Source organism: Panthera tigris, chromosome E3 (genome assembly GCF_018350195.1).
Source record: "Panthera tigris isolate Pti1 chromosome E3, P.tigris_Pti1_mat1.1, whole genome shotgun sequence".
Taxonomy (NCBI): Eukaryota; Metazoa; Chordata; class Mammalia; order Carnivora; family Felidae; genus Panthera; species Panthera tigris.
In genome coordinates, this window is record NC_056675.1 from 10,818,164 (window position 1) to 10,846,143 (window position 27,980).

At 49.8% G+C, this 27,980-nt stretch overlaps 1 long non-coding RNA gene across 3 annotated transcripts in view; it reads right to left on the minus strand.

The window, feature by feature from the left end:
• The window catches only part of LOC107179743, a 53,800-nt gene that overhangs the window by 5,857 nt on the left and 19,963 nt on the right, over window positions 1-27,980 (minus strand). For 2 of the 3 annotated variants that reach the window (XR_006212473.1, XR_006212471.1), the window contains exons 2-3: window positions 17,285-17,518; window positions 9,188-9,258 (exon numbers count right to left, since the gene is read on the minus strand). This is a non-coding gene — a long non-coding RNA (uncharacterized LOC107179743). Of the gene's footprint in view, window positions 1-1,521; window positions 1,592-9,187; window positions 9,259-17,284; window positions 17,519-27,980 lie in introns of those variants that run through there. The other variant, XR_006212472.1, reaches the window with a different exon arrangement.

Sequence of the window (27,980 nt, forward strand, 5' to 3'; positions counted from 1 at the left end):
CTGCGTGACCTCCAGATGACGTGTCCCGGGAGGCCAAGTGCCAGACTGAGCCCCTGGCCTCGGGGCCACAAGGTGGTAGGGGACTGCCTGAGCTCCAGGAAGAGGTGAAGTCCAAAGTGTGAACTGTGATCAAGTGTGGAATCTCCGTGGCCGCAGAGAAGGCACCTTGGCAGAGGTGCTCTGGGTTGGACCTGGAGGGGTGGGGTGGCTTTTTGATGGAGCTCAGGGCATTTGAGCAGCAGAGGGATGGGTCACAGCTGTGTCTCGGAAAGGCCACTTTGGTGGCAGGTGGGAAGGTGAAGGAAGGGGTAAGACTGGAGGCAGAAGGGGTGGGGGGTTGAGAGGGCCTGGCCCTGGGCAGCTAATGGGGGAGGCAGGGCGGCCTCCCCCGGCTCCGAATCAAGAACCATCCGTGATGCTGAGACTTAGCGAGGCTGGGGTTGGCAAGGCAGAGCGGGACACGTGGGGCAGGACGGCCTTCTGGGACAGCCCCTTGTGCCAAGGGCAGGGGGGCTGTGCCAAGCGAGACCTTGGGTGTTCCAGGAACAAGGTGTGGCTGGAGGTGAGACCAGGGATTCCTGGGGACACTCCCCAGGCAGGGCCCTGCACTCGGAGCCAGGCTGAAGTGGGGAGTGGGGCAAAGCTGTGCACCCCAGGGCCGGTCTGCATCCCTTTCCTCCCTGGCCTTGTGGAAGTGTGGAAGGCCCTGGGGGCCAGGCCCCGGCGGCTTTGCTTGGAGGGAGGGGGCAGCCACGGGGGGGGGGGGGGGGGGGGGAAGCTGGGAGACCACGCAGAGGCTCCTGTAGTTGTTCCAGGAAGAGCTGGCCGAGGTTCCAGCCAGGTGGAGAACAACAAGGAGGTCAGCCAACAGGACTTGGAAGTCAATTGGACAGAAGTGCTGGGGCACGGAAGGGTCAGGGTGACCGCAGGGTCTAGCCAAGGGCCAGAGCCAGGCCTTTGACTTGGAGGAACCGAGTCCTGAGTCAGCTAATTACATGATCAAAACAGGCCAGAAGCTTCTGCCAACCCATGGGGTCAGCGAGGTGCCCAGATGGGGAGGGAAGGCCCCGTCCCAGCCTTCCGGACTCGGCTTCCTTCTGGAAAGACGCAAGAAGCCAGAAGCCACAAGGTTGGCAGGCCGTGCCCGCACTGTTCCTCTGGCGGCTGCCGCCACCACTTGCAGTGTCCCCAGGACCCACCAGGGCGCTCCACTGTCCACCCTCAGACCCCTGCCCCTTTCAAATCTCCAGGATCAGGGCAGGGGCGCCCCCCCCCCCCCACATTCACCACCGCCCTCGAGGCAGAAACTATGAAATCGAGGATAACCCTGCAGCTGCCACCTTGCCTTCAGACCCCGCTCCTGGGGGCCGTCCTCCCCCATCTAATCCCGTCTCCCCGGATTAGGCGCCGCCGGTGCTTTTCCTGCCCCGCCCCCGCCCCACCCGCACCGAGCGCAAACCTCTCGGCCGGCGGCGGGGCGGTTCGGGCTCTTCCCCTCCGACCCCCTCCCCTGCCTCTCACCCCACCGTCCGTCCCCTTCCTTCTCCACCGCGGCCACCGGGCACGAGCGGCTTCCGCCCGGACACCCGCCTCCCCGGGCGCCCCCGCAGCGCGCCCGGGCCGGCCGGCGCCTCTCGGTCGCCTAGAGACGAGCCGCCGCCCCCGCCCAGACCCGCGGCCACGGCCGGAAGTGGCTCCTGCCTGGCCGGCGGCTGCACGGGGGGGGGGGGGGGGGGGGGGGGGTGGAGCGCCCGGTGAGGGCCCGGGAACCCCAGCGCTTCGGCCTGCGGGGCCTCCGCCATCTGTCTGCTTCCACTCCCGCTGTGCAGGCGCGTGCACCTAATCGGGTTGTGCAGCAAAACCCCGCGCCTCGGCCCGACCTCACTGCACGAAAGCAGAAGGGGGGACCCCCACCCCCAGGGCAACCTTTGCACCAAGAGGTGGCCTACGTCGGTTTCACCTCCTGTCTCGGGAGCTCTGCGCTCTGGGCCGCTTGGCCGGCCGGCCGCCCCCTCGCTTTGCCCACGGTGCCCAGTGCCGGCCCAGCCCGGATCCGTTGGGGATGCCTTCCTAGTTCCCACAAGCAGGCCTGCTTCCTGCAGAAGAACCCAGATGCTGTTTATGCAACCTCTCCAGAATCTCAGAGTACTGTACTTCTTAAAGTGATTTGATTCAAAGCACTCATTCTTTAATTAAAGTTCATTTAGCTGCCATCTGTCTGGGTTCAAAATGGCTTCGTGTTTTGCAACTCTAAATGAGGATTGTTATTGGATTTGTAAACACATCCACCAAAAAAAAAAAAAAAATCACAAAACATTTTCAGAAGTAATAAATGAGGAATGTGCAGAAGGAGTGTTACGAGCTGCATCTTAAACGTTCTAATTGCTGGGGAATGTATTCTGGTGGGTACATAATCATTTTATATACAAATCTTTGTACAAAAATCTGGTATCAGTGAAAAGATCAAGATTGTAGAAAATGCCGGAATTATATCTGACTGAAAACAGTAATAAAGCAATAATCAGCGCAGGGACAAAGCTAGGGTGAGGCGGGAGGGGAGGGGAAGGAGGGGCGGCTCTCCAGCACCTGTTCCCCCTGCAGCCTTCCTCCCTCACCGCCCAGGTGCCTCCCTTCTGCTAAGAAGAGGGTGATCCCGAGCTCCAGGGGCAGAGGCTTTGCTAGAATCCTGCAAAGGATCTTCTCTTAAGCAGTCAGAGCTTTACAGGGCACCTGGCTGGCTCAGTCGGTAGAGCCTGTGACTCTTGATCTCAAAATCATGAGTTCAAGCCCCACTCTGGGTACAGAGATAACTTAAAAATAAAAAGCTTATTAAGGGATGTCTACTGAACCACAAGCTGTATAGTCTCCTCCCTGTCACCCAGCCCAGCCAGGATGGAGAGGGACAGTAGCCCTTCACTTATTTTAATTTTGTGGCGCCATATGGAGTGGCTCAGTGAAAGGGAAATGCTCTTTGGGGAAAAAATATTTTTCACTGTGGAAACGGAGGCACGAGGTGAGTGGAGGGGCAGGGCTGCGGGCTGGTAAGTGTCAGGGCAGCGGCTCTCAGAATGTACCACTCCTGTTGGCAACGTCCAGGGTGATGTCTGAGGGTACGAGGTGGGGATGTGGGAAGAAGCTGAGATGTGGATGCAAACAGGACCCGATGGGGGCACCTGGGTGGCTCGGTCGGTTAAGCGACGGACTCTTGCCATTGGCAAGACTTAACAGGTCATGATCTCACAGTTCGTGGGTTCGAGCCCCGCATCAGGCTCTGTGCTGAGGGCGCAGAGCCTGCCTGGGACTCTGTCTCCCTCCCTCTCCATCCCTCCCCCTCTTGCCCTCTCCCTCAAAATAAATAAAAATAAAAACATAAAAATAAATAAAACAAAACCAGCACCCAGTGACCCTCAGACTCTCTGCATGATTTCGCCTCTGCCTCGTGCTTCTCAGATGCCATGTTCAGAGCTGTCTGCGCTGTGCCGCCTTTCCCGCCTTTCCCTCACGTGGGGTTGGGGGGTCCTTCTTCCATTTCCTCACGCGGCCCCCTCCCTTTCTTCCCAACTCAGCGTGGCACCTCCTCCCGGGTTTACCTTTCACCGAAATGTGCCCTCCTCAAAAGGCCTTTCCAGAACACCCAGTCCAAAGCAGATTGCCCCCACCCCACGATTTTAAAATTCATTTTTTTTTTAATGTTTATTTGTGAGATAGAGACACAGACGCCAGCGGGGGAGGGGCAGAGAGAGAGGGAGACAGAATCCAAAGCAAGTTCTGGGCTCCGAGCTGTCAGCACAGAGCCCAACGCGGGGCTTGAACCCACGAACTGTGAGATCATGACCTGAGCTGAAGTCGGACGCTTAACCGACTGAGCCGCCTGGGTGCCCCCACCCCTGCTTTAAGCTTTATGATGGCGGGGACGGTGTACCCTGGTACTTAGCCCAGAGCCCAGGACAGGAGTACCGCTCGCCGTGGCCTCAGGGATTCACGAATCAATCACACCCATATGCACAAAGAGCAGAGAACGGATGATCCCTTAGCCCGAAGTCCTCCTACGTGACTCCAGTGACCTCGCCCCCACCTTACCTCCACCTCCGGGATCCATTATGGGGGAACCATGACCGGTGCCTCTGCCTGTTCTGCCATGAAAGCTCGCTTTCTTGATTTCTGGCCACGTGTTTGCACTCCAGAGGCCCGAGATTTCGACACTGAGGTCCCTGAAACAGCTCACCTGAGATGCAGGTGATGGGACTTAGGAGAAACACGAGGTGCCAGAAGAGGCAGAGGAAGCTGCCAGAAGAGGTACCAAAAGCACTCTGCCTTGCTTACGCTTGTTTCTTTACTTTTTGGAGAGAGAGAGAGAACATGCGCACACACACGTGAGCAGGGGAGGGGCAGAGGGAGAGGGAGAGAGAGAGAGGGAGACAGAGAATCTTAAGCAGGCTCCACACTCGGAGCAGAGCCTAAAGTGGGGCTCAATCCCAGGGCAGTGAGATCATGACCCGAGCTATTAAGAGTCAGAGCATTAAATGACTGAGCCACTCAGGTGCCCCGCCTTGGATGCAACTTTTGCAAAAATCATCAAAACATCAAAAATACACTAAATGTTACAACGTCACAGCCTAACGTCAAGCAAGATTGTGTGCACCGTTAATTCTCACAGCCCTGCAAAGTAAACGTTTCTTCCTTTCACAGATGAAGAACCTGAGATTCAGAAAGATCAAGGGTTCGATCCCGGGTGACACGACCGGGAAAAACTGAGCACCAAGCCAGGATTCAAAGCAAAGATTCAAGGCGCACCTGGGTGGCTCAGGCAGAGGAGCACGCGGCCCTTGATCTTGGGATTGTGAGTTCGAGCCCCACACTGGGTGTAGAGATTAATTAAAGGAAAATAAGTAATTTTTTTACTGTTTGTTTATTTTTGAGAGAGAGAGAGACACACAGAGCATGAGTGGCGGAGGGGCAGAGAGAGAAGGAGACACAGAATCCGAGGCGGAGGCTCCAGGCTCTGAGCTGGCAGCACAGAGCCCGTTGTGGGTCTCGAGCTCACGAACCACGAGACGTGACCTGAGCCGAAGTCAGGCGCTTAACGGACTGAGCCACCCAGGTGCCTCCAAAATAAACAGATTTTAGAAAAGAATGTTTAGGGGCACCTGGGTGGCTCAGTCCGTTAAGCGTCTCTTGATTTTGGCTCAGGTCATGATCTCGCGGTTTGTGGGTTTCGAGCCCTGAGTCACATTATCAGTGCAAAGCCTGCTTGGGATTCTCTCTCTCTCTACCCCTCCCCCACCCCTCAAAATAAACATACAAACTTAAAACAAGTGTTTGAAACAAAACAAAAAGCTAAGATTCAAGCCACCAAGACCACCTCAGGGTGGATCCGGCGCTCAACTGCCCTTCCCAGTATGGATGGAAAAGCAGCAGGCAACTTCAGGCTCGGGGAAGCTTCTCTTCCGGTACCCCGCCTTTTTTAAAAGTTTATTATTATTATTGATTTAAGTAATCTCTACACCCGACGGGGGGGGGGGGGGGGGGGCTCGAACTCATGACCCCAAGATCAAGGGTCGCATGCTCCTCTGACTGAACCAGCCAGGTGCCCCCTGTTTTCCCCTTGTTTAAAGAACACAAGTACAGGGCAGGGTGCCTGGGTGGCCCAGTCAGTTAAGCGGCTGACTCTTGATTTCGGCTCAAGTCATGGTTTCACCATTCGTGGGTTCAAGCCCCGCATCGGGCTCTGCACTGGCAGTGCGGAGCCTGCTTAAGATTCTCTCTCTCTTTCTCTCCCTGCCCCTCCCTGCTCACTCACTCTCTCTCTCAAAAATAAACAAATAAAGGGGCGCCTGGGTAGCTCTGTCGGTTAAGCATCCGACTTCAGCTCAGGTCATGATCTTGCGTTTCATGAGTTCAAGCCCCGTGTTGGGCTCCGTGCTGACAGCTCAGAGACTGGAGCCTGCTTCGAATCCTGTGTCTCCCTCCCCTGCTTGTGCTCTCTTTCTGTCTCTCAAAAAATGAATAAATGTTAAAAAAAATTTTTTTTAAATAAACATTAAAAAAAACAAACACACACAGGTACACTGGAAAAGGAAGAAATGGGTACCAGCTAGTTCGGGCTTGCTCAGACCAGACACTGCTCTCAGTCCGCAGGAAAGGAACATCATCAGGAGGCCACAGCTGGAGGGACCAGAGGCACACACTCGTACACACACATACAGTCACACTCACACACACTCGCACGTACACGGTCACACACACAGGCACACGCTCACCCACACTTAAAAACTTGTTAGAGGAGGTGTCGCAATCCACGACTGCAGTGTAGAGCCCCGCTTGAGGATATTGAGAAATTGGCTTCTGAAAAAGAAAATGCGGCATCGAGGAGCTGACCTGAGCCACAGCTCTGGGCATGCGCCACCCCTGCTAATGCTCACCCCTTCCAGCCTCTGCTGCCCCAGGAGGAAATCCACGGGCCTCACCCTGGCACCCGAGGCCCGGCCACCAGCTCCTTCTGTATCTCCCGCTGTGCCTTGAGCTCCAGCCAAACCAATGTCCTCACTGTTCTCAGAACATTCTAGAGCCTCTTGTACCCCCACGCCTCTGCCCAGGCCTTCTGCCTGGCTGGCCCTTCCCCTTTCCTTTGCTTGACAAGGGGCCGCCCCGCTTTATGATCCAACAGAAAGGTCCTCCCAAGGCCAGCCCAGCCCAGCAGGTGCTCTCAACGCCATGTGCCATTGTCCCCTGAAAAAGATATTGAAGGCCTGGCCTAAAACAGAAGCTCCTAATATCTCCTAAATATCCTCCAGCTAAAAGAATGTTCTTTTGTTCCCTGCAGGCTTGCAGATGTCACGCTATGAAGTCTCTGAGATACAGGACTTCCATCCTTCTTCAAGCCTGCTTTTTTTTCCCTTTAACCCACCCTACCATGCTGTACTATTTATTTATTTTTTAAGTGTACTTATTTGTTTTGAGAGGGAGCACGCGAACGAGAGAGGGGCAGAGAGAGACGGGGGGAGAGAATCCCAAGCAGGCCCCGCAGTGTCAGGCTGGGGCCCGACACAGGGCTCAATCTCACGAATCCTGAGATCGTGACCTGAGCCAAAATCAGGAGTTGGATACTTAACAGACTGAGCCACCCAGGCACCAACCCCCGCAGGACCTGTTTACTTTATAACTGGTGTAAGTTCACCCATTTCACCCACCGCCCACCTCTGACAACCGCCTATCTGTTCTCTGTATCCAGGATTTTAGTTCTTTTTTTTTTTTTTTAAATGTTTATTTTTGAGAGACAGAGACAACGTGTGAGCTGTGGTGGGACAGAGAGAGAGAGGGAGACACAGAATCCGGGGCAGGCTCCAGGCTCTGAGCTGTCCGCACAGAGCCCGACGCGGGGCTCGAACCCACAAACCGTGAGATCATGACCTGAGCTAAAGTCGGTTGCTTACCCGACTGAGCCACCCAGGCACCCCTAGGACTTTGGTTCTTGAGAGTTTGGGGACTTTTGTTGTTGTTGTTTTAGATTGTGCATATAAATGAGATCAGACGGTATTTTTCTCTCTCTGATTTACCTCACTTAGCCCAATGCCCTCAAGGTCCACCCATGTTGTCACAAATGCCAGGATTTCCTCCTTTTTTACTGCTGATTAACATTTCATTGTATATACACACCACATTCTCTTTCTTTCTCTCTTCCTTCCTTTCTTTCTTTCTTTTTAGTAATCTGTACACCCAATGTGGGACTCCAACTCACAACCCCGAGATCAAGAGTCGCGCGCTTCAGCCACTGAGCCAGCCAGCCCCCCTCCACCACATTTTCTGCAGCCATCCACTCATCGATGGACACGTAGGTTGCTTCCGTGTCTCGGCTACTGTGAATGATGCTGCAGTGAACACGGGCTGTCCACATCTTTTCAAGTCAGTGTTCTTATTTCCTTCAGAGAAACACTCAGAACTTCCTCACCGTTTTCCACCGTGGCTGCACCAATTTGCATTCCCACCGACGGTGCACGAGGGGTCCGTTGTCTCCACACCCCCGCCAACGCTGGCTGCCTTTGGTCTTTTTGATACAAGCCGTCCTAACAGGCAGGCGGTGAGATCTCACTGTGGTTTTGATTTGCATTTCCCTGATGGTGAGCGACGCTGAGCACTTTTTCGCGTACCTGTTGGCCACCTGCATATCTTCTTTGGAAAAATGTCTATTCAGATCCTGTGCCCACTTTTTTAATTGGATTTTTTTTTTTTTTTTTTGGCTACTGAGTTGTAAGAGTTCTTTATATATTTTGGATATTAATTCCTCATCAGATATACGATTAGCAAATATATTCTCCCATTCAGTAGGTTGCCTCTTGGTTTTTTTGGTCTCTGATGCTTTGTCCTTCCCCACAAGCTCTCCCTGCTCTACCCTCCTGTGTGGTCCTGTAGTTGGCCAGCTCTGTGGCTGCAGTCTGCTTCTGTCTCCTTTGCTTCTGGGACTTTCTTTTTCTCTTTCTTTTACTCCCGCCCCACCTCCTAACAAGAGATGCTCCTAGGGCACCTCGACAAATATATATTTTTAATTTTATTACTTTTCAAATGTTTATTCATTTTTGAGAGGGGAGGGAGAGGGGGACGGAGAACCCGAAGCGGGCTCCGTGCCGACAGCAGCGAGGCTGACGCAGGGTTCGAACTCACAAACCGCAAGATCATGACCTGAGCCGAAGTCAGACAATCAACCACCTGAGCCATCCAGGCACCCCAAATATATGTTTGGTTTTTTTTAAAGAGAGAGAGGCCCCTGGGTGGCTCAATCGGTTGAGCTTCTGACTCTTGATTTGGACTCAGGTCATGATCCCAGGGTTGTGGGATTGAGCCCTGCCTCAGGCTCCACACTGAGAACGGAACCTGTTCACAGATTCTCTTTCTCTCTGGGGCACCTGGGTGGCCCAGACACAGACTTTGGTCCGACTTTGGTTCAGGTCATAATCTCACAGTTTGTGAGTTCGAGCCCCACATCAGTCTCTGCGCTGACAGTGCAGAGCCTGCTTGGGATTCTCTCTGTCTCCCTCTCTCTGCTTCTCTCTGCCTCCCTCCCCCCCCAAATCAGTAAATAAAAAGATTCTGACTGTGCTCTCTCTCTCTCTCTCTCAAATAATAAAATAAAGTGGAGAAAGAGAGATGTTCCCAGTGCTCTGGGTGAGCTCCCGCTTGTCACACCCATTACCTGAGGGGTTTCTCCTCTCCGGAACCTTGGGTGTCCTCAGGGTGTCCTCAGGGCCTCAGCACCTTGGTTCCCTGGATCCAAAGGAAGAGAACGGTTGGAAGAAAATCTTCAAACAGGGAAGGGACTGCAGTGTTTGGGGAGTTCCCTGGTGTGACTTCAGTACGTTCGTGAGACACAGCCTCCTGGGTTGGCTGTCAGGGGCGGGAGGTTGAAGTGACCACGGTGTCTTCCCAAAAGGCCGTGAGCCCACGGGAGAGACAATTCGTTGGCTCATCTGGCCACGAAACAAGCATCAGCCACGTGCTTTGCCAAGACCCAGAGCCTCCTGCCTGGGATGGACAAGAAGCAGGGGAAACAGCAGACTCCCAACCGCAAATGCAGCCCAGAGCCGGGAAGGAACATGAACGGGGTGTAGGGACCAAGGCTGGGGTCCGCCAGGCCAAGGGCACGAGGAAGACAGATCCCCCCGGAAAGAGGAAGCACAGAATGGTCCCTGAGATTGGGCGGGGGGGGGGGGTGGGGGGGTGGGGGAGGTGCGGTGCAGGCGAGAGGCCTGCCTTCTGCGAAGGTGGTGAGCGCTGGGTGAAGGGGAGAGGGCCGTGAGGCTGGAGAGGTGAGCAGAGGCGAGACTTCACCGGAGGGCCTGGAGGACACAGCCAGAGTCCATCTGGTCAGGGGAGCAACAGATTGCAATTTATGTTTGGTTTTGTTTTTTATTTATTTATTTATTTATTTATTTATTTATTTATTTATAAATGTTTATTTATTTGAGAGAGAGCAGGGCAGGGGCAGAGAGAGAGAGAGAGAGGGAGAGAAAGAGAGAATCCCAAGCAGGCTCTGCCCTCAAAGCACGGACCCGACTTGGGGCTCGACCCCACGCATCGTGCCATCATGACGGGAGCTGAAATCAAGAGTCGGGAGCTTCACCGTCTCAGCCACCCAGGCGCCCGGCCCAAAGCACATTTCTTGCAGAGCTTCCTGGGGTATCCTGAACTGATTTAAAGGGAACAAAAGAATAAGAACAAACAGCCACTGTCAGGCCAGGAGATAACCTAATCATATCAGGGGCAACAAATCAGTGACAAAACTCCCAGGGCTGATTCAACATCAAGATCGTCCTGACACACATTCCTGAGTTATCTTTACAGGATCAAAACTCTGGCTCGGGGCGCCTGAGGGGCTCAAGTCAGTTAAGTGTCCGACTCTTGATTTCAGCTCGGGTCACGATCTCACGGTTTGTGGGATCGAGCCCCGCATCAGGCTCCGCGCTGACGCAGAACTCTCAAAGTAAATAAATAAACATTTAAAAAAAATAAGTAATAAAAATAAATAAAACTCAAACGTAGTCACAGAATTGGCAAGGCCGACCCTTGCTGGCCCTCGTGCCTTCGACCCTGGACAGACAGATCACCTTAAGACGACCTGCCCTATTTCCCAGCTGAATCCCCCGCTGCACAAGCCCCTTCACGAATCTATATGCATCCTTGGCTTAAAACTTCCCAGTTCTGTGGTTTGAGGAGACACCACTTTGGGAGACGGTCCCAGGGTCCTCATTTACTTGTCGCAAGGAATACCCTTCCCTTCTTTGGCTTCGTTGTGTCTTTTGGCTTCGATGCCCACCAAGAGGCAGACCCAGTTATGGGTAACACTAGGACGGCAGTTGTAAAGAATAAAACACAAAATAACAAGTGTTGGTGGGCATGTGTGAGAACTAGAACTTTCACGCATTGCTGGCAGGAACGTAAAATGGTGCAGCCACGAGGGGAAACAAGTTCTCAGAAGGCTAAACATAGAATCATCACATGAGGGGCGCCTGGGTGGCTCGGTCGGTTAAGCGTCTGACTTTGGCTCAGGTCACGATCTCACGGTTCGTGGGTTCGAGCCCCGCGTCGGGCTCCGTGCTGATGGTGCAGAGCCCACTTGGGGTCCTCCGTCCCACCCTCTCTGCCCCTCTCCTGCTCGTGCTTTCTCTCAAAAATAAACATTTAAAAATAAATAAATAAATAAACAAACTTAGGGGGAAAAAAGTTAAAAAAAAAAATCATCATATGACCCGGTGGGATAGTGTTATATAATCAAATATATATATTTCGGCCTTCACCTGCATTCCTGGTACCAACACCTAAAACCCTGGGAACTTTCTGGTAACACTGGAGTTTAGTTAATGAGGTGGCTTTTGGAAAGCCCCTAAGGATGGCCACATCCGACTCCCAGGGAAGGGAGGGGGCTAGAGACTGAATTAATTATCAGTGAAAGCCTTCCTAAACACTGGGGCACATGAGTGGCTCAGTTGGTTGAGCGGCAGACTCTTGATTTCAGCTCAGGTCATGATCTCGGTTCGTGAGATCGAGCCCCACATTTGGCTCCACGCTGACAGTGCACACAGCATGCTTCTGATTCTCTCTCTCCCTTTCTCTCTGCCTCTCCCCCCCACCCCCAACACACTCGCTCTCTCTCAAAATAAATGAATAAACTTAAAAATATGGGGCGCCCAGGTGGCTCAGTCAGTTAAGCAGCCGACTTCGGCTCAGGTCATGATCTTGCGGTTTGTGAGTTCGAGCCCCGCGTCGGGCTCTGTGCTGACGGTTCAGAGCCTGGAGCCTGCTTTGGATTCTGTGTCTCCTTCTCTCTCTGCCCGTCCGCCACTCATGCTCTGTCTCTCTCTCTCCCAAAAATAAATAAAAACATTTATAAATAGATAGATAGATAGATAGATAGATAAAATCCCAACAGTATGCGTTCACAGCCCTTCCAGTTGGTGGACAAGAATGCATCCACATGGGTGGGTGACCTTCCCCAAACTCCACGGGGACAGAAGCTCCTGTGCCTGGACCCTTCTGGACCTCACCCTATGTATCTCTTCACCTGGCTGTTCATTTATGTCCTTAAATATCCTTTGTAATAAATCCAGAAATTTAATAAGTAAACTGTTTTCCCGAGTTCTGTGAGCCACTCTGGCAAATGCCCGAACCCGAGGAGGGGGTCACAGAAACCTCCGGTTTATAGCTGGCCCATCAGAAGCGCAGGTGTCTGAACTGGGGGTGGTCCTATAGGACCGAGCCCTCAGCCTCTGGGATCTGATGTTAACTGCGAGTCAATAGTGTCAGCATTGAGTTAAATTGTAGGACATCCTGCAGGCATCTGAGAATTGTTTGGTTTTGGAAAACCCCCTCACATCCGATGAGCGGAAGTCGAGAACAGAGTTGTTCTTCTTACCCAGCAGTACCCACTCTGGGGAGCCGAAAGGCAGAAACAACCCAAGTGCCCACCAACAGATGAATTGATAAGCCAGATATGGCCTCTACAGGGACACAATGGAACATTATTCACCCATAAAAAGGGATGAAGCTCTGATACATGCTTCCACAGGAATGCTCTTTGAAAACACTATGCCGAGGGGCGCCGAGATGGCTCAGTTGAAAGAGCCTGTGACTCTTGATCTCAGGGTGGTGAGTTCAAGCCTCATGTTGGATGTAGAGATTACTTAAATAAATAAAAACTTAAAAAAAAAAGTATGCTGAATGAAAGCAGTCAGACACAAAAGGACAGATTGGATGTGGTTCCACTTGAATGAGGTATTGAGAACAGGAAAATTCATAGAGACAGTAAGTACATTAGAGGTGACCAGGGGCTGGGAGGGAAGGGAAAAGAGAGGAGAATTATTGTTTCAAGCAATTTTTTAATGCTTATTTATTTTTGAGAGAGAGAGAGAGAGAGAGACAGAATCCGAAGCAGGCTCTAGGCTCCGAGCTGTCAGCACAGAGCCGGATGCGGGGCTCAAACTTGTGAACTGCGAGATCATGACCTGAACCGAAGTCGGACACCCAACTGACTGAGCCACCCAGGTGCCCCAAGAGGAGAATTATTGTTTAATGGGTACAGAGTTTCTGTTTGGAATGATGGAAAAGCTCTGGAAATAGGGGCGATGGTTGTATCACATTGTGAATGTATTTCATGCCACTGAGTTGTACTCCTAAATGGTAAATGTTATGTTATATATATTTTTACCACAATTAAAAAAAAACAAAACTTTTTTTTTTTTTTTTTTTAAAGCATCCTGACTGCTGTGTGGAGGTGAATGGTGGCTCCCCTGGTCATCAAAATCAAATTCCCTCCTTCCATTTTCTCCCGCCATGGGAACATGCTGGGAAAAACGGGTAGTATTAACAACACCCTGGGTCTGCCCTTCAAAGACTCCCACCTCTGTCTTGTCCTCAGCCCACCAGGAGATCTGAAGCCCCTGGGCACCTAGGTGGGCATCTGAAAGATGCAAGCTCGCCTTGATCAACCCAACCCAGCTGGTCCAGGGAAAGCAAGTCCCCCAGAACACTTCACTGCTCTTGAAGCTCACAGCCACCATTCTGGGGCCACCGGACAAGGCATGGCCACGTGGAGGGCTTTCAGTTGAGGACGGCAGCACCACGACAGCCCATGCCCCTGGGAGGGAGCCCTCCCAGATCCCCGAGCAGCCATTGGGTACCAGGAAGAGGGAGAGGGCAGGTGCAGGGCCCGGCCGGGACTGAGTAGCTCTCCCTTGGAAGGAGGGAAGTGGAAATTCCATATTCCCGGATCATGGGGATCCGTTTTCATGTCTATATCCTCCGCATGCCATCAGCCAGCCAGCTGCTTAAGGGCTCCTCTCTGAGACTTGGTCTGGCACACAGCAGGGGTACGTGTGGGTGCTTGGGACAAATGTGATGAGTGAGTGAGTGCTGGAGGCCACAGATGCCAGCGAGGGAGCCCAGGGAGGCCCAGCCACTGCCCAGGGTGACCCACAGGAAGTTGGTGGCTGAGCCAGGGATTGGCACCGGGTACCTCTCCCAGCCCTGCCCTCTCCCCTGGGGCCTCAGTCTCTGGCCCTCGGGGGTGGGAGGGGAGGAACAGCTGTGGAGTCACACACCGGCTGGGCTCTCTCTCTCCATGGGGAGTTTTTTCTTTCCTGCCGTCTTCTCTCCTCCCTCTCTTCCCTTTCTGGAACATCTGATTAGAGAACTTTGAAAGCTGAGCCGTCTTAGGATCAGGTTGCCAGATTTAGCAAATAAAAATACAGGATGTTCAGTTAAATGGAAATTTTGGATAAGCGACAAAGAATTCTTTAGTGTAAATCTGTTCCGTGTGATATCTGGGTCATAACCCAGTTCAGGAAAATGGCGCCTTCCCCTCCATGGGCTCCCCCTGCACGTGGCCCGGCCGCCCGGCTGAGCCGCTGTTCCTCCCATGGCACACCTTGGACCAAACCCGGAGGCTCTCTGCTAGGTCCCAGCCTGTCTGAGCTTCCGAGAGCAGGAGCAAGCCAGACACCTGCTGCAAGATGTTGCAAAAGAAATGGGGAAGCTGTTCAGACAGGGGAGAGAACAGGAAACCCCTGGGGCCACAAGAGAGGAAATCAGTGCGGTGGGGGGGACGGGGGAGGGAGGCGGGTCCACAACAGCAGCCCTGTCGCCCCACCCCCAACCCCTTGGCTGCACGGGGGCCCAGCACAGAATAGGAGCCATGAAGGCTCCAGGAAGCAAAGAGCCACTGACTAAGAAGACATATGTCACGTCCACAGTCAGCTGCACGACGCTGTGATTTGGTCTAGACGCCCGGTTCCTATGTGCCTCAGCCCTGCTCAGGTGCCTGTACGGTGGGATCCAGCTACAAGCCCAGGTCCTCGGAGCAGGGAAGGTGACTGAGGCCTGTTCCTGAAAAGACGGACCCATCTCTGGGGAGCCCGGGACCAGCGCCCTGTGCCAGAGCCGTGCTAGGTCACAGGCCAGTGCCCTGCCTTGCATCCCTTGGCCCCGGACCCCAGACCCCAGCTTCCCTGTCTGTTTCCCTTCTCTGCCGGGCTGCAACTGTGCCTCCGGGCCTCCTGGTGGGGTCCCGATGATCTCCTGAGTATCTGGCCCTCCACACCAAGGCCTGTGCAACAAATCTGAAGCTTGTAGTGTTGGCTCAAACTGCAGAACTATACCAAATATTCCATTTGCTCAGCCTGTCCACTCCTAGCTCCCTGCATTATGGGAGGCACCGGCCCAGTCACTGAGGACTGGCTTTGCCTTGAACTTGAGCTTGAGCTGGTCGAGTGATAACCAGTAATTCCAGAATGCTATTGTACACTTTCTCTTTCTTTCTCTCTCATATGTACTATATAATTATGTATTATATATAAATATATACATGTGTAAATATTATATATATGTGTGGGTATACTCTATAATTATGTATTATATATATTATATATGTGTGTATATTACATATGTATGTATTATATATGTGTGTGTGTGTGTGTATATATATATACATATATATATATATATATATATATATAACATGTATTTTAGTATATGTGACTCTTCCTTTTTTTTTAAAGTATTTATTTAAGTAATCTCTACACCCAATGTGGGGCTTGCACTCACGACCCTGAGATTAAGAGTCACATGCTCTTCTGACTGAGCCAGCCAGCACATCGACTCTTCCTCTCTTTTTATAAGCTTTGTGGACATTATTATAGTGTGTCACAAAGTTAATAAATGTTTGGTATAATGATGTAAACAGAGTAAAAATAAAAACTTCATCAGCTGTCCTCTGCCTCCAGTCTTACCCCTTGCAGTGAACTGTCAATGTTTGTTGTTGTTGTTTTTTTAGTTTATTTTTATTTTTTATTTATTTTTGAGAGAGCGTGCACGAGCAAGGGAGGGGAAGAGAGAGAGGGAGACAGAGGATCTGAAGCGGGCTCCACACTGACAGCAGCTCGATGCAGGCCTCAAACTCCCGAATCGAGAGATCATGACCCGAGCCGAAGCTGGTCACTCAATCAACTGAGCCACCCGGGTGCCCCTAACGGTCAATGTTAACAGTGAGCTATGTGTCCTCCTACATCATCATGCTCATGTAAGTAATCACACACATACACATACACGTGACTTTTCTCCCTTTTTTCTTTTAGATGAAAACGGTAACCGGGATTACATTCAAAACCTAAACAGTGGCTTAACTGAGAAATATGTTGCCTCTTTCTCAGGTGACAACAAGCTTGGGGTCACATAGTGCACGGTGCCGTGGCCGTGAAGCCGCATGCTCCATGCCTTTATGCTTCCCCATCCTGAGAGTGTGACTTGGGTCCCCACAGTCACAAGACGGCCCTGCCCTCCGGGCACCAAGTCTGTTCCACGCAGGAGGAAGAAGGCAGGCACAAGGGGACAGGCACGTACCGGCCGACTCCGGTTATATGTGTAGTACATGCTACTAGAAAACCAGTAACTTTCCTGTGGATTTCTGGTTACATCTCATTAGCCAGGAACATGTCACGTGGCTGTGCCTGGCTGCGAGGGAAGCTGAGAAACCGAGATTTTAGTGTTTTGGTGTTTTTGGTTTTGTTTTTTGAGAGACTGCAAGCAGTGGGGGTCGTTAGAGAGAGAGGGACAGAGGATCTGAAGCGCTGACAGCAGCGAGCCCGATGTGGGGCTTGAACTCATGAACCACGAGATCGTGACCTGAGCCAAAGTCTGACGCTCAGTCAACTGAGCCACCGGGTGCCCCGAGATTTTAGTTTGGGAGCTGGAAACATGATCTGTGAATAAGGAGGAAGTGGAGGAGAGATGTTGAGGAGTTACATCCAGCAATGGCTCCCACAGATACCACACACGTGATTCTACAACTGTTTTGCTCCCCGAGCTTGACAAGCCGTGGATCTTTCCAGATTGACACTACGGACCTGTCAAAAACTGCGCAACGGTCCCACAGAATGGTATCACCCTCATTTCTAATTATGCCCAATATTTTTCTGAGGCAAAGGCAGTGGCAATAAACATCCTCTAGATACATCCTTCGTTGCTTCTGTGTCTGAAGTTACGATTTCCCCTAAGTGGCTTACTGAGTGGAAGAGTTGGCGTGTCTCTTGCTCTCCATTTTGCTGTGAAACAAGAGCCCTGAAACTTAATAGCTTAGCAACCTTACTGGAGCGGGGGCACCTGGCTGGCTCAGTTGGTACGATATACAGTTCTTGACCTCGGGGTCGTGAGTTCCACCCCCCTGCTAGGTGTGGAGTTATTTTTTTGCTTGTTTGTTTTTAATAGATTTTTTTTTAAATAAATTAAGGAAAAACAAACTTACTGTCTAGTATTGGTTCTGAGGGTCAGGAATCCAGGAGCAGCTGGAGGAGTGCTTCTGGCTGTGAGCATCCCAGGAGCTTGCACTCCAGCCATGGTTGGGTAGCAGTCACCTCCTGGAATCAGGGCAGGAGAATCTGTTCCCAAGCTCGCTCACGTGGCTGTTGGCCAATGGCTTCACTTTCCCAGCATCTGGGCCTCTCCACGGGGCTGCTCACATATAGCAGCATGATTCCCCCTGGAAAGAATGATTTAAGAGAGAAAGTGAGCACCCGAGACAGAACCACTGTCTTTTTCATGACCTAATGTCATCACTTCAGCCTTATGCTACTGATTACACGCAACAGCCCTTGTATAATTCAGGGGAGGACTGCACAAGAGTGTGAACCTTGGGGGTGGGGATGCTGGCGGCCATGTTCCCTCAGTGGCTGGCTAAATATATGGGGGCACATATTCTTTTATATTGCCTTTTCCTTTTTCCTATTATTATTATTATTATTTTTAAGTTTATGTATTTACTCTGAGAGAGAGACACAGAGAGAGAGAGAGAGAGAGAGAACATGAGCTGGGGAGGGCCAGATAGAGAGGGAGGGAGGGAATCCCAAGCAGGCTCCACACTGTCAGGGCAGAACCAGATGTGGGGCTTGATCTCACGAACCATGACTTACCTGACTGAGCCACCCAGGCGTCTGCCGTTGTGTTTAAACCTTACTTTGATGGAAAGTGTAATACATGCCAATTTCAGAAAAACTTGAAAACACAGAAAAATAGGAGAAATCTCAAACACCCCTAACCCCACCACTGAAAGATACTTGTAACTTACATTTTTATTCATTTCCTTCCACTCTTTCTTCTGTGCATGTAGTGCTTCTGTGCTGGGATGTTTTTGTCAGATAACAAAAACCACCCTGACTCAAAAAAAAGCTAAAATGGAAGGAAAGCTATTAACGGCCTCAGGGAACAGGAAACCTAGAGGCAGTCAGATGTCAAGGCTGGTGGAGAACAATGACATTCTCAAGGACCCAGGTGATTTTCCTCCCTTCCAAACACTGACTTCATCTCGAGGGTCTTTTAGGCAGGAAGATGATGGAGGGGCTGAAAGTCTCCTTTTCAGTCTGATTTGCACACACCCACTCCTGACCCAGATGCTATCACTGGGAATGCTACAGGCTAAGTGACCAGTGTAGACTTGGTTACATGGTGGGATTACCGCCATTGACTTAGAGCAATCACCCCCAGAGCTGGGTCCAGTTTCCGCTGAGTCACATGGTCTTTTAGGTTGAAAGAAGAGGGAAAGGAGGATGTGTGGCAACAGTGTCTCCTACACAAATAGATTTACTTAGTCGATAAGATATAATTTCATATCCTTATTATTTCAAATGATTGTAATACTATAAACATATATTTTTTTAAGATTTTATTTTTAAGTAATCTCTACACCCAACATGGGGCTTGAACTCACAACCCCGAGATCGAGAGTCGCATGCTCAACTGACTGAGCCCACCAGGAGCCCCTGAACATATTCTTTATGGTTGAAATGTTTATAAATAAATGGCCATAGAATAGTCCAACAAGTTATATAGTATAACTTACTTTTTACAACAGCTTATTGAGACACAATTCACCCATTTAAACTGTAGAATTCAATGGTTTTTAGTATATTTCCACAGTTGTGCAACTATCATCACCATTTTCTTTTCTTTTCATTTTTGAGAGAGACAGAGAGAGAGAGAGCTCAAATGGGGAAGGGACAGAGAGAGAGGGAGACACAGAATCCGAAGCAGGCTCCAGGCTCTGAGCTGCCAGCACAGAGCCTGATGCGGGGCTCGAACTCATGAACCGTGAGATCACGACCTGAGTTGAAGTCAGATGCTTAACTGACTGAGCCACGCAGGTGCCCCTATCATCACCATTTTCAACATTGTCATTCCCTCAAAAAAAACCCTACTTACTAGCAGCCACACTACATTTCAAGCCCCATAGTACCTGGCTTCTCTCAGTTAGTACAGTATTTTCAAGGTCGATCCCTGTTGTAGCATGTTTCAGTATTTTATTTCCTTTCATTGCTGAATAATATTCCATTGTGTGAATATACCACGTTAAAAAAGTCTCTTGATGAGTTAATGGACATTTGGGTTGTTTCTGGTTTTTTTGGCTATTATAGAGATTGTCTTGGGGCGCCTGGGTGGCTCAGTCGGTTGAGAATCCAACTTCGGCTCAGGTCATGGTCTCACAGTTTGTGGGTTCGAGCTGACAGCTTGCTCAGAGCCTGCAGCCTGCTTCAGATTCTGTCTCCTTCTCTCTCTCTGCCCCTCCCTGCTCATGCTCTGTCTCTGTCTCTCAAAAATAAATAAATGTTTAAAAAAATTAAAAAAAAAGATTGTCTTATTTCATTCAGGCTACTATAAAAAAATGCCATAGACTAGGTAGCACATAAACAACAGAAATTTATTTTTCACAGTTCTGGGGGCTGGGAAGTCTAAGATCAAGGCACTGGCAGAGTCAGTGTCTGGTGAGAGCCTGCTTCCTCATTAAGGGCCAGCTTCTCATTGTTAATCTCACATAATGGAAGTGGGGAAGGAGCTCTCTGGGATCTCTTGTAAAAGGGTATTTGTTGAAAAGACCATTTTCCCCCCATTGAATGGTTTTAGCACCCATGCTGAAAAATCAACCAATCATAAAAGTGAGAATTTACATCTGGGCTCTTGGTTCTATTCCATTGATCTCTATGTCTATCCTCAAGCTTGTACTGCACTCTATTTTTTACTGTAACTTTGTAGTGATTTTGAAATCAGGAAGTAGTGAGTCCTCCAACTTTATGCTCCTTTTTCAAGATTGTTTTTAGCTATTCTGGATTCCTTATATTTCTTTTTTTTTTTTTTAATTTTTTTTTTTAATGTTTATTTATTTTTGAAGGAGAGACAGAGTGTGAGTGGGGGAGGGGCAGAGAGAGAGGGAGACACAGAATCTGAAGCAGGCTCCGGGCTCTGAGCTGTCAGCACAGAGCCCGATGCGGGGCTCGAACCCACGAACTGTGAGATCATGACCTGAGCCGAAGTCGGACGCTCAACCAATTGAGCCACCCAGGCGCCCCTGGATTCCTTGTGTTTCTATATGAATCTTAGGATCAGCTTTTTCAATTTCTGGAGGAAAAAAACTAAGATTTTGATAGAGAACACTTTGAATCTAGAAATCAACTTGGGAGGACTGCCATCTCAACAATACGAAATCTTTCAATCCATGAACATGGGATGTCTTTACATTTAATGAAGTCTTCCTTAATTTCTTTAATGATGTTTTATAGTTTTCAGTATACAAATCTTACACTTCTTTTTAAAAATGTACTCTTGGGGCACCTGAGTGGCTCTGTGATTGGGATTCTCTTTCTCTCTCTCTGCCCCCCCACCCCCCCGCCCCGCTCATGCTCTGTCTCTCTCTCTCTCTCAAAATAAAATAAACTTACAAAAAATTAACTAAGACAGAGGGAGAACAGCGATAATGAGGAGACAAATGGCAATGTCTGTGTCTCAGGGTCTATAAAGGAAACCCTATTTTCCATGTTGGGCTCCTAACACCAATGCGTTACCATCATGGCATCTGTTCTGGGCTGCAGGTTAGCTATTGTCGACTTTATGTGGCAGAGGCTGCCCGGTATGATGTGCACATGTTGGGGCTGGACTTGGTGTGTGGAGCTTGAACATGCCAGGGCAGTGGTGAGTGACCCACATCTCCAAACACACACACTTACTCGGAGACCTTTTTAAAAAAAATTTTTTTTAACGTTTTATTTATTTTTGAGACAGAGAGAGACAGAGCATGAACGGGGGAGGGGCAGAGAGAGAGGGAGACACAGAATCGGAAGCAGGCTCCAGGCTCCGAGCCATCAGCCCAGAGCCCGACGCGGGGCTCGAACTCACAGACCGCGAGATCGTGACCTGAGCTGAAGTCGGACGCTTAACCGACTGAGCCACCCAGGCGCCCCTCGGAGACCTTTTTAAAAAAAAATTTTTTCATGTTTATATATTTTTGAGAGAGACAGAGCATGAGTGGGGGAGAGGCAGAGGGGGAGGGAGACACAATCTGAAGGAGGCTCCAGGCTCTGAGTTGTCGGCACGGAGCCTGGTGCGGGGCTCGAACTCGCAAACCATGAGATCATGACCTGAGCTGAAGTTGGACACTTAACCCACTGAGCCACCCAGGCCCACCACAAAGATCTCTACTGTGACAATATGAGTGTGCCCCGTTCGTGTACGTCTGCTTTCACCAAACACAACCGAGCCATGCTTGACATCCTTTGTCAACAAAGGGGATTTCAGAGACGGACCTGTGTGTGGACAATGACACGAGGACAGTAGCAGTGGGAGGTCACACTTCAAGAGTGCTCCTTCTGTGCCAGGCCCAGCTCTAAGCACCTGCTGAAGACTAACGCAACTAAAGCTCATAACAACCCTTTGAGGCGATGCTTTTGTTTGCTCCCTTTCGCAGCAGAGAAAACTTGCCCAAGGTGACACAGCCGGTGACGGGCAGAGTCTGGATTTGAACCTGGAGCCGGAGTGCTTAGCTATCGTGCTATTCCCTCCCTCTACAAAACTATCAAAACAGAACAAATAAAGTGCTACAGCGGTAAATACGGTAACAATAAATAAATAAGACTCTGGCAGTGGGCATAGGGTCCTGCAGAAGAAGTTCACTCTACCTGGTGGAGTTGAGTTTCCACTGAGCCTTGAAAAAAGAATTCACTAGAACCCAACAGTGGGAAGGTTGTTTCAAGTCGGTGTGACAGCAGACAGCCGTGCAGGGGCTCACGGTGTGCGGCTAGCATCGGGCTGTATGTTACAGAAGTGCTCTCCTTAAAATCATAGGGAGGAGGAGCTACACAGAACTATTTTCTTTCTTTTTTTATATAATTTTATTTATTTTAAGAGAGACGAGAGAGAGAGAGAGAGAGAGAGAGTGAGCGCACACACACATGAGTGGGGAGGGGCAGAGAGAGAATCCCCAGCGGGCTCTGCACTGTCAGCACGGAGCCCGATGCGGGGCTCCACGCGGGTTTGAACTCATGAAATGTGAGATCATGATCTGAGCTGAAGTCAGAAGCTCAACTGACTGAGCCACCCAGGTGCCCCCACGGAAGAATTTTCTTAATCATTATGTCTTCTCTCTCTGCTCATTTCAATTGCAACTGAAATAACATTTTATTTAAACCAAAAATATTTTAAAAATTTAAATTTAAATTAAAAAAAAGCTTTACATTTAAAATACATATTGTGAGGGGCGCCTGACTTCAGCTCAGGTCATGATTTCGTGGTTCACGTGAGTTTGAGCCCCTCTACGGTCAGTGCGCTGGAGTCTGCTTTGGATCCTCTGCCCTTCTTTCTCTCTCCCTGCCCCTGTCCCACCCGTACTTTCTGTCTGAAAAAAAAATACAACATTAAAAAAAATTAAATACATATTTTGGAGGGCACCTGGGTGGCTCAGTCGTTTGAGCATCCGACTCTCGATCTCGGCTTGGGTCGTGATCCCAGAGTCGTGGGATCAAGCCCCTTCTTGGGCTCCATGCAGACCTTGGAGCCTGCTTGGGATTCTCCTCTCAGCACTAAATAAATAAATAAATAAATAAATAAATAAATAAAATATCTATTTTTTAATTTAGTAAGTAATCTCTCCACCCAAGAGGGGCCTCGAACTCACGACCAACCCTAAGATCAAGAGTAGCACAACTCCTCTGACTGAGCCAGCCAGGCGCCCCTGAAATATTTTTAAGAGAAATATTACTTATTGTTTTCTTTTTTTTCATTTATTTATTGTTTTTTTCAATCTTTATTTGAGAGAGAGAGAGACAGAGAGACAGAGCACAAGCATGGGAGGGGCGGAGAGACAGGTAGGGAGACACAGAATCCGAAGCAAGGCTCCAGGCTCCGAGCTATCAGCACAGAGGCCGACACGGGGCTCGAACTCACGGACGGCAAGATCACGACCTGAGCCGAAGTCGGATGCTGAACAGACTGAGCCAGCCAGGCGCCCTCTTTTTTTGTTTTTTAATGTTGATGTTTTAATTTTTTTAATTGCTTGATTTCTAATCGCCACATGTCTATGATACTCTAACTGCTTTTCAACTGCTTTGGGCTGGCAGGCCCAAAGACTTCCAGGGGCTTTTTGGTCTGAGGGAACGTGCGTTGGTAGCAGTAACCGGAAGACCATGGAGATGGTGGATTCTTGCCTCAACTGGAAATTTATAAAAATTTTCCATGAGGTGGCAGCAGCTGCTCAAGCAGTCCTGGAAAATGAGCTCAGCTGAAAATTCAAGGTTGTTGTCGTTGTCGTTGTTGTTGTTTGCCATTAGAGTGAGATCTCTTTCAACATTGCCTGTCTTTGAATAAAATCTATGCGTTAAAAATTCTTTGATTTAGAAATTAAAGCTGGTTTCTTTCTTTTTTTTTTAATATTTACTTATTTTTAAGAGAGAGAGAGAGAGAGAGAGAGAGAGAGAGAGAGAGACTGGGGGAGGGGCAGCCAGAGGGGCATGTACAGAGGACCCAACACAGGCTCTGTGCTGACAGCAGTGAGCCCGGATGCGGGGCTCGAACTCACGAACCATGAGATCATGACCTGAGGGGAAGTCAGACGCTCAGCCTACTGAGCCACCTGGGCGCCCCTTGACGCTGTTTTCTACCCACTAATACCGACCGAGGCTCTCCTGTCTTTCAAGGTCATTTCGGAGCGGTCAGACGAAAGATGCAAAATTCAATTCCCACCACAGCTACTAGAAAGCAGGATTTAATTTTAGCCCTGCCAAACAACGTGGGGCGGGCGGGAAGTGATTTTGGCATCTGGAAGTGTTTCGTGCTTCACACCAAGTGAGCGCGCCTCTTACTCCGCACTCTCGGGCCGGCTGTCCTGTGAATTTCTATTTGCTCAGACATTATGCTGATCTCAGTTTCCGCCCTGAGCAAGGAAAACGAGGGTAAGAAAAGAAGGGAGCTAGCCCAAGTGCAGGGAACAAAACACAGAATGGATGGGCCTTCACAGAAGAGGATTGTTTCAGTCCCAGAACAAAGGGGCAGATGGATTAGGCCGGTCTGAGCCCTGGCTCCGCCTCTTACCAGCTGGGCCCTCACCTGATCTCCAGAGCTAGGGTTTTCCACAGCAGACAGAATGACAATACCTTTTCGCAGCACTGCCGAGTGCAAAGGGGAGAATGTCCTCTGGGCCACACCAGTTGGTTGGAATTACAGCAGATACTTTATCGGGTCGCTAAAATATGTTTACCCGCTGACTTTTCTTTTTTTTCCTTTGCCTGTTTCCCACACAGGAAAGACGATGGAAATAAGATCAAAGTCATAATCCTCTTGTCGATCCGCGTTGGGCCGCTGGTCATCCCTGGCTGCATGTCAGAATCGCCTTGGAGCCCTCGCCCCAGCCCAGGGCAATGGCCACAGTCCCTCTGGGTGGGGTGTGAATTTGAAGCAGCCACTTCCCAAACCCTCTGAATGTCCTTGAAGGGACTCTGCCTCACCCAGAGTGGTCACGTGATTTCCTTGCTAAGGACACTGCCAGCCGAGAAACCAAAGATTTTGCTTAAATGAATCTGTTAACTGCTTCAAATCCAGCCTTGCAGATCCCTTGGGGTATAAAGCGGGCCTGACCTCACCGAGTTAAATGGACACACTTTCATTCTGATCTTAGAGCAGCATCTTAACGAGCATCTTTATAGACTTATTCCACATTGAAAGTGGATATCTGTGACCTATAATTTGCAAGATCTTTAATTTAACATAATTATAAGGACACTTCTGAAATTAATGGTCAAGTGAACGACGGCACTAGATAACTATTCCAATATATTACTTCAACACCTTCCTTCCTTCTCTCTTCTCCAAAATGATGTTTCAATTCAGGTGGTTCTTTGGGTTTTTTTGCTTTTTGGTTTTGTCTGTTTGTTTGTCTTTACTGTTTCAAGTACTATTTGTTGTGACCAAGTTATGAAGGCTCTGTGGAGAAAATATTAACAGTTTTTGGCTAAATCAGTTTTAAGGCAAAGGCATTCGTTAATAAGGCATTTTCTCTTTTTATTACTAATTTTTTTAATAAGGAATTTTCAAATGTGACTATTCCAGAAGTTTTCTCTGTGCCACCTGATCAAGATGAATTTACTGTAATATCCCCTTTTTCTGGAAGGTAGCTGCATATATCTGGATGGAACTCATAATTTTTCTAAATATGTGCAAAATTAAAAAAATATATTCCGTATTAAAACCCAAACAATTTTCATACCACTTCCCTTTCCAGGCTTTCTTGTAAAACGTTGTCCTGACATGTCTTGGTAAAAAAAAAACAAAAAAAACAAATGTGCAATGAACTTCCTGTCTTCAAAATAGAGATACTCTCTTCCTACAGCCTTGGAAACCAGAGAGCAGCCCACACACACTAAGACTTCTGGTCAAAAGCAAAACTCAGGCTGCTGGGGTCCAGGGATTTCTCTGTTAGGGGCCACCCATCCACTGGGATGTGGCCACTATGCATACCTGAAACACCTCTGTTATATCACCCTAACCACATCTATGGCACATCCTAACTGCTGACTGCATTTGAAAATGATCCCCGGGCACAAAGCCATCCAGTGTCAGGTCGTACAAAGCCACAAAATATTCATGATCTTCTGCAGACCCGGCAGATTGTTTCTTAATTGTGGTAAAGTGCACATAACATAAAATGTTCCGTCTTAACCATTTTCAGCATACGGTTCATTAGGGGTAAGCACATCGTGTTGTTGTGCAACTGACCTCCAGAACTCATTTCATCTTGCAAAACTGGAGCTCCATACCTATTAAACGACTCCCCCCTCCCCCCTGCCCCCGGCTCCTGGCAACTGCCCTTCTGTTTTCTGTCTCTACGAACATGACTACTCCAAGTATTGCACCCTTTTGGGGAAGCAAAATGTTTTTTCTTTTAAGCTTATTTATTGATTTAAATAATTTCTACACACGACATGGGGCTTTAACTCACAACCCCAAGATCAAGAGTCACACGCTCTTCCGACGGAGCCAGCCGGGTGTCCCTGGAAGCAAAATGTTTCTAATCACAACTGCATCCCATCAAATTTACAACCAGAAAGCGGAAGGTCTGAAAGTTTGAACTTTACGATTAAGTATGTAAAACATACTCAGACACACACATCCACACATACTCACGAACACACAATTCTGATAGAACTGAGCTTGGCGGGGCAGGGGGTGGCACACCTGGGTGGCTCAGTCGGTTAAGCGTCCGAGTGGATTTCAGCTCAGGTCATGATCTTACGGTTTGTGAGTTCCAGCGCCCCATCGGGCTCCGTGCTGATGGCACGGACCCTGCTTGGGATTTTGTCTCTCCTCGCTGCCCTCACCTACTTGTGCGCACACGCTCTCTCTCTCAAAATAAACAAACTTAAAAAAATAAATAAAAAGAACTGAGCTTGGGACAAAGTCCATCTCTGGGGGCCACTGAAGGCCTGTTTCGTGAAACTGCTTCTCCAGGTGTTTTACCTGGACGAGCAGAAAAGTGTGCTTTCGGCAACTGGCAAGGGTCAAGGTCTTTTAAGTTATACAAGAATGGGCCTGCAGAGAGGGTTCTCAGGATGCAACCTGGAACTGAAACCCGACATGAAACCAGCTGCAGGAGGGAAGAGCCGCCACCTCTGAGATCAAACCCAGGGCCAGGTGTGTGCAAAGGGGCCTTGGGGGCTCGGAGCACTAGCCTGCGAATTTCACAAAAGACTCATCTGCTTCTGCAGATTTGGCTTTGAGGATTTGTTTCCTATGCCTCCCCATGTTTTCTGCAGCTCCCATGCCAGCCTGGCCCAGGGTCAAGGTAGGCTGGATCCAAGAAGGAGAGGGGAGCAGGTGCCCTGAGGACTCTCACACAGAGCCCATCAGGGACAACTTATTACTGCCTCCATGCTGAAAACAGCTGTGTCCTTACTTTACAAAAACGTAGAAGGCGTTGCTGGCTGTCCTCTGGCGGCAGGGCCAGGGTAGGGCCGAGCACAGGTCAGCAGCCTGAGTGACACAGGAGGCTTGACCTGCGGCTTCACCCATGTTCCAAAGACAGGCTTCAGGGGGCGCTTGGGTGGCTCGGTTAGTTAAGCGTCCGACTTTTGGTTTGGGCTCAGGTCATGATCTCACGGTTCGTGGGTTCGAGCCCCGCATTGGCCTCTGTGCTGACAGTGTGGAGTCTGCTTGGGATTCTGTCTCTGCCCCTCCCCAGCTCGTGCTCGCTCTCTCTCTCTCAAAATAAATAAACTTAAAAACGAAAAAAAAAAAAAAAAAGATGGGGCATCAGGAATGTGGTGGGGAGGGCCCTCACCGAGGCCTCAGGACTGTTATTTTTCCCCTAACCTTCTGTTGCTGTGCAGTTTGTCTAGATAGTTCTGTCCTTCCTTTTTAAACCACAAAGGCTTGCAAGAGACTGGCCTCCACTGCCCAAGTGTGACAATGGCCACTTCTGGGGCCTGGTTGGGGGAGGGGTTGTGGGGTGTGGGGCTGGCTCCTGGGGCCACCGGATCTCCTTCAAGGCACTGCTTGTCCACACAGCCCCTTGCCCATGTCCTGCCCTCCCTACCTTCCCTGAGGCCTCGTCTCCAGCCGTCCCACCCCCAACCTGCATGGGCCTCAGCTTCCTGGGGACTCGAGGCACCTGCCCTGGCATTTCCATGGGGGCT